Raw genomic sequence first — 13,871 nt, forward strand, 5'->3', positions numbered from 1 at the left:
TATTCCAAATAGCTGGAGATAAACATGGTAGTGGGGGGCTTTAAACCCACACTTCATTGGAAACTGGAACTGAAATCCAGCCTATTAGACCACTCAGCCACATTACCTAACTTTCAGAGGTGCCTGGTGTTGTTTGTTCATATCTTATAAAAGATACCCTTACGATTCAATTAGCATATGTGTGTATTTGCTGGCCCTTACACTTAAAATGTTTTATTTTCTCATGACATTGAATCGCAGTGGATATAATGAGGACTGTTTGACAATGATCAACAATAAAAAATATTTACTTGTCAAGGTGCTCTGCAATAATTTTGGTACAATCTGAACAAACCGCAGTGTTGAAAAGTAAAATATTTAAATCAGGTTTTTGATAAAATCAGACTGCTGAATTTGATAATTTCCAATAGATTACAGTGAATGAAAGAGTGTCCTAGTTGGGCCTATGTTTTAGTGAAAAGGTCCTTGGTCATACATTTGATCTGACAATTGACTTATTGTTTTTTGTGTACATTGTTTGGGGCCAAACTGGAAAGCTGTGCAAACTCTTGAGTTTTAGTAGAAAGATAACTTTAGTAAGAAGAAGCAAAGAAGAAAACACCAGCAAAAACAATAGGCTGTTGGTGTTATGGCCCTGATAATTCAGCAGCTGCATGGCTTACTTTTGGTATAGAAATTGATTTAGGCAGATAATTCAGAATGCATTTTACTCCTCGTTCAGAACAGATGCAATCTTTTTCCTATTTGTGATGTATGCACGAGTAATCATACGCAAAGGCCAATGCAGTTCACTGAGTAATGTTCATTTAATCAGATATAATGTAGAAAAGACTGGCGACCTGTCCAGGGTGTACCCCGCCTTTCGCCCGATGTCAGTTGGGATTGGCTCCAGCCCCCCGCGACCATGTACGCAGGATAAGCGGTTGACGATGGATGGATGTATAATGTAGAAAAGGTTTATTTTCCAGCTTTGTCAGTCATCAGTTATACCATGGTTGACCATGGAAAGTGAAAACTGTGGACTGGCACTGCAAAGCTATTATTTCCAAACTCAAACATATTATTTTAAGGGCTTTCTTATATTTCCTATATAAAGAAACATTAATTTAAACGTATTCTGAAGTACAGAGGTAAAAATGCTGTTGTTGCTTTAAACGTCCCGAATATACACTCAATTCTAATGTGCTGCAAACACACCTCTTAAGTTACTTAAGATGCACTTGAGTGTGTTCTCCTTCCCACCACGGAACCAGTGGGTTTGTTCCCAAATGTCCTCCCATCCACCTGGTGTGCAGGGTGGAGTAAATGAGGCGCGCCCAAAGTAAAAGACTTTTTAAAAACTAAACTTCTCCTATTATGACCTTAGACCTCCCATCCCCTTAATACCCAAATCTCCCTCTGTCCTCAGCCCACCATTTCAATCTCCGTCCTCTTAGTTTCCTTCCTCCTTCTCTCAACAGGCACACACACACACACACAAACACACACAGACGCACACACAGGGGAGGAGTTGTCAGTCAAGATGGATGTTTAAGTTGGATCAACATCCCATATGGCAAAGTGTGCTTTATGTGTGTGTGTGTGTGTGTGGAGAGCTTGTCCCACGGGCTGTGCCACAGGATTTGGCACTGTTCAGCTCTGCTACACCCAGACTGCTATTGAGATGGCTAAAATATGCACACACATACACACACACACACACACACACACACACGCTCCGCCCCAGCCCAACATCTCTATCTCACTGCTCAACAGCTCTGAAACTTTTTAAATACTGTGGAGAATATTTGGAAAACATGCAGCTCAGAATGGTGATTGAGGATGTTTACTCGCTGAAAACCTGCCATCATAATTTAGGAACATCGGGTATAATACCATTTTGATTAAGATGACTGTGCTAGCTTCAGCCATGCTGCCTGAGCTGTGTGCACTTGTTTAACATTTTGCTCATTTGCTCAGATAATACTGAGCTACATCTTAATGTGTGATTATTTGGTGTGTGGAAGAACGCTCCACCTTTTTTATTTGCACTACAATGAAGAATACACACCTTCAAGATGTGAATATAGAAAGTCATATCAAACCTTTGAGAAATATCTGAGGATAGAATATTTTTCAACTGCTTTAGCATACTGTTTACAATTAATACCTGTCGCTCTGATCTCTAGTAATAATGACACTGATATCTGACGTGATCTCAGTTCTGGTCTTATTCTGAATGCATGGTATGCATAGAAGAGGTCATGAACAGCCATGTAAAATAAGTTGAGCGGCTTTCTCATGACTTCACCTCACCGCAGAACCCATCAATTTGCAGAACTAATCTTACATATTCATAAATTATTCAAAATAAACTTGCTGTGTGTCAGCACTGATTTGACAGCTTCTGTCTTACACACTTAACACGCACAGTAAATCATCCATGTAGAAGCAGAGTGACACATCCTACATATCCAGCCATAGCGCAGCCCCTCACATCTCCACACACACAGTAGCGCACACTTTTGCTTCTATATACGTACACACATATACTCAGTCTAAACCTTTATGAGTGGGTCTTTTCCTATCCTATCTTTACCTATCGGAAGTGCAGTGTCTACAACTCTTCCTCTGTCCTTCAGAAGCTAGCTCTCTTTCTGCTCCTTTTGCTTCTCTGTCTTGATACATCTCTCCAGCTCATTTACTTCTCATTTTCCCCCAAACCCTCAGGAAATGCACCATGCTTTGAATCCAAGTTGACATAGGGACCGTCACGTGATGCACACATTGGCCTCACTTTTTCCCATGGATTTACATTGGGAAAGAAGCGGCTGTAAAATGGTGGCAAATTTTATTTTAGCTTGACAATCCCCTGGGCCCTATTTTTACATATGTTGGTGTCGAAATGAGTAGTAGGTACAAAAAGGATTGGAATCCATGCAGTAGATGACTTCAGCCGGGAGCAGCTTCTGTGGCTGCAATGTATTTCTTTGGGGCAATTGAGCCTTTGCTCAGACTGTTAAACCAGGTGTGTGACAACATCATGGAAAGGATCCCTACGAGTGATTCCTGGTGACACCCTTTGGTTTTAACAGGGAACTGAAGTACAATTCTCGCTCTAAAATCTTGTGAGAGGTGAGGAGGAAAGACGATGGTGGAAATGTGAGTCAGAGCTGGAGAGAAGAGTTTGTTGTGTTGGAGTAACGTTAGGAAATAAAGTCTTGCAAGCAGTTCCTCTCCTATATCTAACCCTTGTGTCCACCGGCAAATGTTCCTTTGATCCCCATTGCAGTCAGCGGAAACCGAAAATTTCCCAGCTTAGCCGAGGAATTTGGGGGTTGAAGGAAATGCTACTTTCTTGCTCCTTTGGGGTTGCACAATGCGGAAGCTATGTGGAAGATCTTGTCTTTTCAAAAAGAAGGGTGGGGTCATTTACTGGTGTCTTGACAGGATACAAATAGGCTAAGTGGGACGTTGAAATTATAGACATGGCTGCATTTTCAAAAGGTCAAGACTGTCATTCTGTACAGAGCATAAAATAAAAAAAAACTAACTAGCTAGTGACTAACTACATGGCGAACGTGTATGAGTCAGCTAGCTCGCAATCAGTTTTTAGCCACTCAATGCAAGACTCTCTTCTTTTTACTTTCAAGGTTATGTGTGATTTATGATGTCTGTAAACAGTGGCAGGTTACAGCATAGCTAATAGAAAGTAGGCCACCGTCAGGTCAGAGGCAACAAGCACCTGTACCCTTACCTTGTGTTGGAGGACTTAGAATGAGCATAACGATGTATAATTGATTTTAAAAGGCTCTAGCTTGTGTGTAGAAGATAACGGTTAGCTGATCAGATATTGTAGTCATTATCTAAACCTTCTAGCTTGATTAATGAACCAGCAGTAAAATGATGAGAACCCAATCAACTGTGGCACAGAATAGAACCATGTGTTTATTGTGATGGCAATGCGGTTATGCATTTTTTTTTTTTTTTTTTATATATATATTGTGGGAACATCCAGTATGGCTGGCATTGCTTGAAAAAGTGAGAGATGAGATTCACAGGAAAAAGTGTGGTTTGAGATAGCTCCTGAAAAGATGAGTTACTATACTTTCAGCACCCATATTGCTCACACAATAACAAGTTTTCAACAAACAAGCTGCAGCAAAAAATTGCCTGATTGCAATCCATCCTGCCTCACTTGGACAGAAAGCCAAACGTTAAGAGCTTTGAGAGGCTTTTTCAGTGTCTCTCTAAGACCGATGGCATCAGAAAGGATGATGTGTTTTTCCCATGACAAGCATCATTTTTTGATCCATCTGAGCCACATTTTAGGGCTAAAAATTGTACCAACTGCTAGGGTAAAGCATTTCTCCATCGAGTCACTGTAATTTAGAGCTTGAGTTAAATTCAGAAAGAAAGATGAAGATGTTGCTAATGACTCATGACTTATGAAAGAGCCATTAACACATAAAAGTTTATAGCTCCTTGCACAAATAACCAGATGGAGCTGATTTGAATTTTCTTCACAGGCACACATAACATCCAGTCACAGGAGAAATTTACACAGGGGAAAACTTTTAAAATATATGTATTTTTCTAATTTAATCCTGAATAGGAATATGTGTTTCTATGAATAAGTGTTGATTTTTAAACTACTTCCTCCAACAAACTTTTTTTCCCCAGCAGAATAAATCTTCTTGGGCAACGTTTTTTTTTTTTCCGCAGCTGACCACTTAGACAGGCTGCCTCTCTCTCTCTGTCTTGGTCCTTATCGCTCTCTCCTCCTCGTGCTTGTTCTGTCTTCCTTCTTGCCACTCTTCTCCATCTTCTCATCTGTCTTGCCAAGAAAACACCTCTCTCTGTCCTCTCCTATTTCTTTTCATCACACCCCGCTCTCCCCGTCTTCTGAGAAGTCAAAAATCTCTCAGCCTCTATTTGTCCCTCTCCGTTGAATTTCTTCGTATCTCAGAGTCTTTTATTTCCTTCTTCCCTCGTTCTTCCCCATTCAGAACATATTCTGACTGTCTGTTAATCAGGAGTGTCTTGGACACCCATTCATGATTCACTCATTCATTACAATGGTGTATTTCCGACCAATGTGACACCCTGTATTACAAACCCCGTCAGCTGTCTAGTTATTCCTCCCTCCCATTTTGCATCATTCAGATTGACAGAGTGACAGCCACTTACAGCAGCAGAGCTGGAGTCAGGGCTGAAGGTGCTGAAAAATCCTGAAAGTAATTGAATATCTTCAGTCAAGAATTCAAAGTAATTGGTGGTTTTAGTGATTTGTGAACCAATCTCACTAGGAAAACTGTAATATTTAATTATATTCTGTTTTGAGGCTTTCTAGAGATCAGCTGTCAATCAAACAGTGACACTTTTCCTCGGACACGTTCAGTTTAATTTGTGACACTCCTTTCTGCCTTTAGGGCCGTCACTGCCGATGCGAAATACCCTTTTCCCATTTATTTGGTGCTCAGGATGCACCCTCTGGGTGTTTGTCAGTGTCTGAGGGGTCTGTGATGGTTCTGCCTGATAGCTAAAAGAGCGAGTAGATGCACTGAGATGTGCTCTTTGCCACTCAAATAACGTGGTCCACTGCTCACCTGCAAAGCACCAGTGCTCTTTTTCAAAAGAAACATAAACACACATGCACAAAACATACTCCATAATCCATCTTTCTTTTGTCCCCATCCACCTGTGTTGCCAGCAGGGATTGGGCGTTGTGCTTATTGAAACCTCAGGGGTAAAGGTACTTGCTAAGACGAGACCTTGAACATGCAACTGTGCCATTCAAAACTGCATTTTGTTACAGCTGAAACTATGTTGGCATTCGATAATCCTGCACATTGCTCCCTGACGTGTAAAAGCCCTTTCACACTAATCATTACTTTGGTCCATATACATCATAGGAATGAAGATGCCCCCACCTGACCCGGATTAGGGCAATCTACAAAGTCAGCTCTGCTTTGCACTCATTACCCACAATACAGTTCTGCAACCAGTGTGTCAGGTGCCATTAGCAGATTTTTAGTCCATTATGTTGAGCGTTCTTGGTGTGGTGAGGAAAACCTTGATATGGCAATTCTGTTTGCGTTGAGGGTTAAAGTAGTAATTAGAGCTGGTTGATATGGGCCAAAACTCGATTTCATTTCAGACTTGTGAAGGATTCACAGCTTTAATCAATGCTTTGATTTGTTTTCCTGCAATATGCAGCAAAGCGAAAATGTGATTTAAACCTACATGTGCAAAACAGATTAGAAAGAATCTTGCTATGCATATTCTCATATGCATTTGCATGTGTTGTAAATATCATAACCATGCTCTAACCTGCATGAGAATACATTCCGGACAGATTTTTATTCAGGAGCAGACAAGTCCAGTGTGTTTGGAGGTTGCAGCCAGCAAGTCATCCGCCATGTTGAAATGCACAAAAGCCGGTGGACTTGACCCACTAACAGCAGTAAAGTTTCTTGTGCACTTTCCACCTGTCTTTCCTGCTGTACAACAAAATGTAATGGTCATCAAAAGTAAGATCTTTATATCACTGCTTTCTGATCTGTACTGCTGATATTTCAGATATTAAATAAATATTATGTTTACATAAGTTATGTTATAGGCAGAATATTTTAGTAGGTGGGATATTAATGGAATACAAATGTGCATGTAAATATACTTACATATGTCCTCCTACAGAGATCTCTAGCACTCTGTGCTCCAATACAAATTACTAATGGAAAAGTGTTTTTTCTAAATCAAAAACACAACACATGTTAAACACCAACATTTTTTTCTTATGAGGAGTGCCATTTAAAACATATATGTTGACAGGGATTTAGAAGCATTTATGATATATTTATATGAATGTGTGTTCACAGTGTGCATGTGTGCTGGCTGGCTGTAAACAGTTGTTTACCACTGAATGTCTCCCTTTAAGAAATGTATAATGAAATCTTATAAACAAAGACTATGATGTAGGAAAGAGTGTGAACACACTATGAGGCCGACAGGGAGAAGGACTTGGTGTGGCAGTAGAGAGCGAGGTGAGTGTAATTTCTTGTGATGAGTGTAAACTGGTCTGAGCATCCACTGGGAATCTTGAGTAATTAGGGCAGCACTCTCTCATTGCAGCGCAGAGGAGCAGAAACAGGTGCGCTCAAGCACAATCAGGCGCGCACGTGCAAACACACACATACACATACACACACAGTCGTGTGGTGGAGGCACGGTTCAATTTGAACTAAGAATTTGAAAACAATCAAACTATTGCAAGTGGGGAAAAGAATATAAATCATAAAATAAAGAAAATGCAAATTAATTTTTTTCCCCATGCAATTCAGCAGTACTAAACCATTTTCATCACCACGATAAGTCATGGGCTATATTCACATGCTTAGTTTTCTGTATTACAAGTGTAGTAGAAAGTAAGTACATTTCAAATACTATTTTTATAAAGGAACAATAAAATAACAACAATAAAATGGAACACCTAAAAAAGAATCTACACTAAGGCTAATAATCCAACTTACTCAGACATCTATGGTGCTGCAAGCCTACAGGACTCCTGCCTTCTGTGGCCTTCAGTGAAACTTGAGCTAAGTGCAGCAATACCTTTTCTCCAAACAAGATCTAGTCTTAAGTTGCTCCTTAATACTCAAGAGAAGTTTTAATCTGTAAAACTAAAACTGTTTCTGCAAATTCGGGGGCAGTGTAAATGAGCTATGAACACAACACTGAGATGAGCACCTTTTAGATTGATATGGCGAACATGTTAGCTGAGCATTAATGTAGCATTCATTTGGATTCATGTTTGTGTCCTTTATTCAATCTGCCTTTAGCTTTGCTTTGGTCTTCACCAACTCCTGAGGAAACGTTTCTGTCTCTTTGGCTTCTAAATGCTTCACTAAGTTCACCAGCTAGTTGCAAAATTTGTCTGTCTGCTGTTTCATGCTGGGAATGTGGTACAGTGAGTTTTTAGAGTTCTTTCACTGAGCAGAGCTCCATGCTGAATTCAACACAGATGACAGCGGTGAAGCTGAAAGAAAACATCGGAAAAAACAGAATAAAACCTTTTTCACACAGTCATTTAATCTGTTGGTAATGTGAAAATATTGGTCAAAGCAACTTTAAGGGTTAAAACTGGGAAGCGGTGGAGTCCAACTTGTATGTTTTTACTCATAGAACTTTTAAATCCAGCACAGAATCATAAAAAATCAAGAATGAATGAGCATTCTCAGTCACATTATTCAAGTCAAATAAATAATATAAACTAAATGTTTAATAGTTGGAGCCTCAAGCATTAAGATTTTCAAAGGAGATGATCCAAGCCAACAAACTGACAGAAACTGTGCCCTTAAGAAAAATGCACTGGAAATGTTCCAAAGGCAAAGTTTTCTCACTCTAGCTGTGAGTCAACAAACAACTTATAATCTGCTCAGGGCATTTTTTCAAGAGGAATTTTAAGTTTGTCAAGCTGACTACACTTATACTTCTAATCCTTTAATTTATCTTTTGGATATCAACACCAAGACGCCACCTATTGCTGAACTCTCACCGACCCATATCTCTTTTTTATCAGCCAATAAATAGTTTGCTGTGCTCTCCTTTTCCTCATCCAGGCTCTTTAATTGGATCACTTGTCATATTAATTACATCAAGGAGGTATGCAGACAGATAAACACGGCTCATAATGAGTGCATAGGTTAGTAAACATTTTTACTGTCAATTACGTGCATCTCATTAAATAACAATGATCGTTTGTGCAGCACTTCACTAAACAAATGCTTGTGGCAGCATAAGTGCTATTTATGGAACAGTACAACGATTTCATCTAAGTAAACACAGGATAAATCAGATGTCTGGAGCGCACAGTGAATTTTAACATGTGGTGACAACAGACATGAACATGAGCAGCGATGGAAGAAGTATTCAGAACCTCTGTTACAAGTGTCCTGCAATAAAAATCCTACTTGTGTAAAAGTATATATATATAAATGATTTATGTGCATTAGCAGCATTTTGCTCTTGTAGCTGTTAAAGATGAGGCAAAAGTAATAATAAGAGAAGATAAAAGATAATAAAGTTTAGTATTTTGGGTCCCCCAAATCGATAACTTTACCTCCTTTTGGGTATTAATTAAACCAGAAGTTTTGAAGAGAAATAATTCTCTGATGGAACTGCTGTCAGGTCATAGACGTGACATGAAACATGACAGAAGGTCCCCACTAGACATTGCTTGCCAAAAAGGTTGGGAGCGATGCTTTTTATGAGCTTATTCTATTTTTTGTAATGTAAAATGTTAATATGAACAGTAAATAGTAAGCTTTCAGATAAATATAACTGAGTAAAAAATACTACATTTACCACTGAAATATAGTGAAGTAGCATAAATAAATAAAATAGTAGTAAATAGACATAAATAAAATAAAATAAATAAATAAAATAAATAGCAAATGCTCAAAGTTCCTCAAAATTGTAAGGATCGAAAAATAAAGATGCAGAACTCCACATGTCAGCAGTATGTGTGCGTGCGGGTGTGTGTGTTAGGGGTGACTGCGGGGGCAGCAGCAGGTGATCAAGGTGACCGGACAAGAGTGAGGTTGCCAGGTTTGGTGGCACAGTATCCCCCTCCTGTAAGTCAGACTTCAGAAGGACTGGCATAAACACACTCGCTCAGGAAACCCTCAGTAACCTAACACCTGCCAAAGTCTGGCTCTCAGGGACACCAGGTTCTGTTTCTTCTTCATTTCAAACCTGGATGTATTTCTGTACCAACTTACTTCAGGAGTTCCTCTGCTTAACGTTTAACCCAATCCTAACCTTTAAATTGCAATACTTGCGAGGACACACAAATTGCAGTTCCCAAGTTTCACTGCTCAAAAGACCTCGATGTGTACTAGCCTTGCTCATCTAACCTTCCTCTTCCTCTTTCTTTTTCATTCAGAGTTTACACCCTTTTCCCTCTCACACTCTCTTCCTCTCTTTTTGTCCTAAGGAGAAACCCTGTGGCCTTCGCTGTAACCTTTATAGGGAGAGTGTAAGACACCATTTCCTCAGAGGCGGTTTCTCAGTCTGTTAAAGGATTCGACTTGTTACAGTCTTACTGCGTCGGAATGCCAGAGCAGGTCACCAGATAAGCTCATAGGAGAGTCAATGAAATCAGTTAGAGATGTCTACACTAAATAATGATTTACCACGGTTGTCATTGCAATTCTGTTTGTCCTTCCATGTGTACATATTAATCCTTTAAAGGCACTGACAGCTCACACACAGAGACATGTACTGTAGTTTTGCGTCAGATTACGGCATGCTCACCAGCTGTTTCTGCTGCTGTTCAGCAATTCCACTGTGGTTCATTTAAATTATTCAATAGATAGACAGGTAGAGAGGCTGAGAGGCAGGGAGAGAGAAAGAGAGAGAGAAGAGGGAGATTCAAAGTGATGATGGAGAACGAAGGGTGGGTAGGTGGAGTGAGAGGAAGATACAGAGAACAGATTTGGAGATTGCAAGAGGAACAGAAAGATAGAGAGAGGAAAGTGAAGCTGCCAGCAGTCTGTCAGCAGCATGTGACAGGTGTAGGAGTTCATTATTCCACTGGCTTTACATACAGTGACTACCGTTCACTCTCTATGTCTCGCTCTCTTTCTCTCCTCTGCCGTCATAAATCTGCGGGGTGTGTAAGAAAAGTTGGTTAGGAAAAAGGTGTTCATTCTCTCTGTAGTTTTTTTGTTGGCACTCTCTCTCACACACACACACACACACACACACACAATTTATTCAGACACACACACATAATTCAATTCAATTCGGTATGCTTTATTGGACTGTCAGGTGAACAACATAGCTAAAGCTTAAAGGATAATACAATTAAATGAGTTGAGGGGAAAAACACAAAAAATACAGGTTATTTAGTAAAATGTTTCTGTTTCCATCCGTCTCTCTCATCAATATCAAAACTCTTTACTATAACCAAATTTTGAGTCTCACAGTTAAAGCCTTTGTCCCTTTTCAGTCTCGGCATCTGCTGACTTCATTTATCCATTAAGGTGATGGCTTATTGTTATTCAGACACACTACACAGAGTTTAGTGAGTAAATTGAAACACAAAATGGGTTTTGAAGAAAGAAACTACGCCCTTGAGTCCTACATGTACATAATCCCATTCCCCCTTTACCTTTGTCACACTCTCTTGCACTTTTACCCAGCTCAGTCTCCCACTCCCTCTCTGCAGGGTGCTGTCAGTGAACAGGTGTGCAGCTACTTCTCTTTATTAATGACGGGCAGGAAGAAAGCAAAGGGGACGCTGTGTGTGTGTGTGTGTGTGTGTGTGTGTGTGTGTGTGTGTGTGTGTGTGTGCGCGTGTGCATAACACACTAGAGGACTGACAAATGTGGGAGTGACTGTGGCACATGCTCCATCGACACAGTGACAAATGGAGAGGGCAGGGACAAGTACAAATACATACACACCTATACACACGAAACGACAGAAAGAAGCAGTCTGAGAGAGGACAGTGTTTTCAGAGCTTGAACGATGTTTGGTTCTGCTTAGAAGAGAGTTTCTCAAATTCATTTAAAGTGGAATTTTGCTGTCGTTTTACTTTGAGAGATTTCCACCCTGTCACGTTGTTTAATCAAGTATTGGATCTTAAAATCTTGTTTCTTTTGAGAAGGTCTGTCAGTGTAATGAAATAATATCATTCCTGTGCAGCGTTGCCTGCTTGGGGGAAGATGTTTTGGATTATGTTTTCATAGTGGAGAAATGTGGACTCTCCTCTTGGTCTGTCGGTACTGTCACAAACTGGCTCAGGGAATGTGACAAAGAGGGAGTCCACGCAAGGTACTTAGTTAAAACAAGTACAATTTATTAAACTAAAATAAACACAAGTACAAAAGAAGATGCCACAGCATGGATGTAACCTGCTAGAACAGGGCCAGCCCTGACAGTGTTGGAGCCCTAGGCGAGATTTAAAATTTGCGCCCCCCACCCCTGCCCAATCCTAAAAAATCCACCAGAGTGGTTTGGGTTATCCTTTCTCAATCCTCAGGAATTGTTTAAAAAGTTCAGCAGCCAAACTCACAATTTCACTATTACAGATAAACAGCCAAGTCAATAATCATGGTCCATAATGAAGAAGTGTGATCAGCCTTGTAAACCTCCACATCATAGCCTAAACTGGGAGACCAAACCTAAACTGGAATCTGGCAATGTGTCCCTCCATAAACTGTGTGTCAACCCAGATACTGTTTTTTTGCATTGTAGTAAATTTATGGGGTAATTTTCCTGAAATGCAGGAGTATTGGTTTAGTTTAAACGGTGGAGGGGAAAAATAAAAGAGGAGGGTCTGGGGATCCTCCCCCAGGAAATTTTAAGCATTGAAGATGTAATTTCCTGCATTCTGGTGAATATTTCTGCACCAATTTATGCTTAATCTTCATCTATATAAAAGAGAAACAAGGTTCAGGCCGTAGGTGACAATTCAAAATATTCAAATTTAATAGAATATAATGCAGTCAGGCTTTCAGGCATTCTGCATTCTGGTTATTGCTTTTACTGTAAATATGTTTTCTCCTGTTTATCAGCTTTTCTAATTTAATAAAATCCCTGCTGAGTCAGTACACATGCTTAGCCTTCTCTTCTCTTTTGAGTCTCCATTTGGGGAAATAACCTACAGTGGACCTTTTCACCTCAATTGGTCTTTAATAGCTCCTGTGTTTCAGCAGGTTTTGTTCACAACTTTCTGAACATTCAGAATCTCTCCCACATATCTATGTTCTCTTGTCCATAAAAAACATGTCCATAAAAAAATCGCAATATTACGAGATTAATGTCATCATTGAATGAGAATTCGTAATATTTTTAATTCCACCTGGCTATACTCTGCTGTGCATTACGTTAATGATCCACGGGTTAATAGCCTATACTATCCCTATGTTGCCCATGCCACGGGCCGGCCCTGTGCTAGAAGGGAGAGACTGAACTGAAAACATGGGCCAGCTTTTATGGCCCATGGGCCCAGGTGAGTGCAATCAGCTGACCACCCTCCTAATTCAGTCAATTGCCTGCTAAGGTTGGCAGGTAGGGTTGCCAACTGTCCCGTATTAGCCGGGATGGCCCTTATATCAGGCCTAATTGACTTGCGTGACCTCTGTTGTCTCATTACTACGCTGATCTAACCACTGACTAATACAACAGCAACAGCAGCAGTGCTGATCACGACACTTGACAATGGTCACCGACACCTTTCATCATCCAATCACAGCCCCCCCCCCCACGCGCCCTATATGTTAAGTAACGTTAAACGCAGCTAATGTATGGGTAAAATAGCGGCAAGTGAAGTTTCGACTCAGCTACAACCACACCGACTGACTTGTTAACCTAAACGGTTCGTTGTTTCATGACTCAAATGTTGTCAAGAAGATGAACTTGGTAAGAACGAAAGCTGATGATCACAATGAATGTTTTAGGAACAAAGACTGTGCGGGATATTCTGAATGATCTCTCCCCGACTGAAGGTGAGCCTGTGTTTTTCTCTGCCGCCACCGACGCCTCAAACAAGTGAAACTGTTTCCAGTGTGCGTGAGATATTTTTCAGTGTTAGATGGAGTGCGGTGCAAGTTACGTTACTTTTATGAAGACAGTGATGAAACTGCAAATAGTATTCAAGTTCTGATGAACTTCCTGAAAAAGCATGAACTGGAAATAAAACACATCACAAGTAGCTATGTTCTCTTTAGTTTGTCATATGTACATGAAGGGGATAACTTCCTACAGTGCAAGAGTCACTTTTTTTTTTATTAGACAAATAGTAAAGGTAACAGGTAGTGGTTCAATTAAGGGACTGTGTTAAAGGTACCTGCTGTAAATAAACTATTATGAAACCTACCAAA

General features: G+C 40.2%; 2 protein-coding genes across 6 annotated transcripts in view; both read left to right on the top strand.

Moving 5' to 3' along the window:
• Positions 1-13,871, top strand: part of si:zfos-2326c3.2 (traf2 and NCK-interacting protein kinase) — a 594,814-nt gene that overhangs the window by 318,416 nt on the left and 262,527 nt on the right. The window lies entirely within an intron of this gene.
• Positions 1-13,871, top strand: part of il1rapl2 (interleukin 1 receptor accessory protein-like 2) — a 478,610-nt gene that overhangs the window by 255,607 nt on the left and 209,132 nt on the right. The window lies entirely within an intron of this gene.

Source organism: Micropterus dolomieu, linkage group LG19, assembly GCF_021292245.1.
Source record: "Micropterus dolomieu isolate WLL.071019.BEF.003 ecotype Adirondacks linkage group LG19, ASM2129224v1, whole genome shotgun sequence".
Lineage (NCBI taxonomy): Eukaryota > Metazoa > Chordata > Actinopteri > Centrarchiformes > Centrarchidae > Micropterus > Micropterus dolomieu.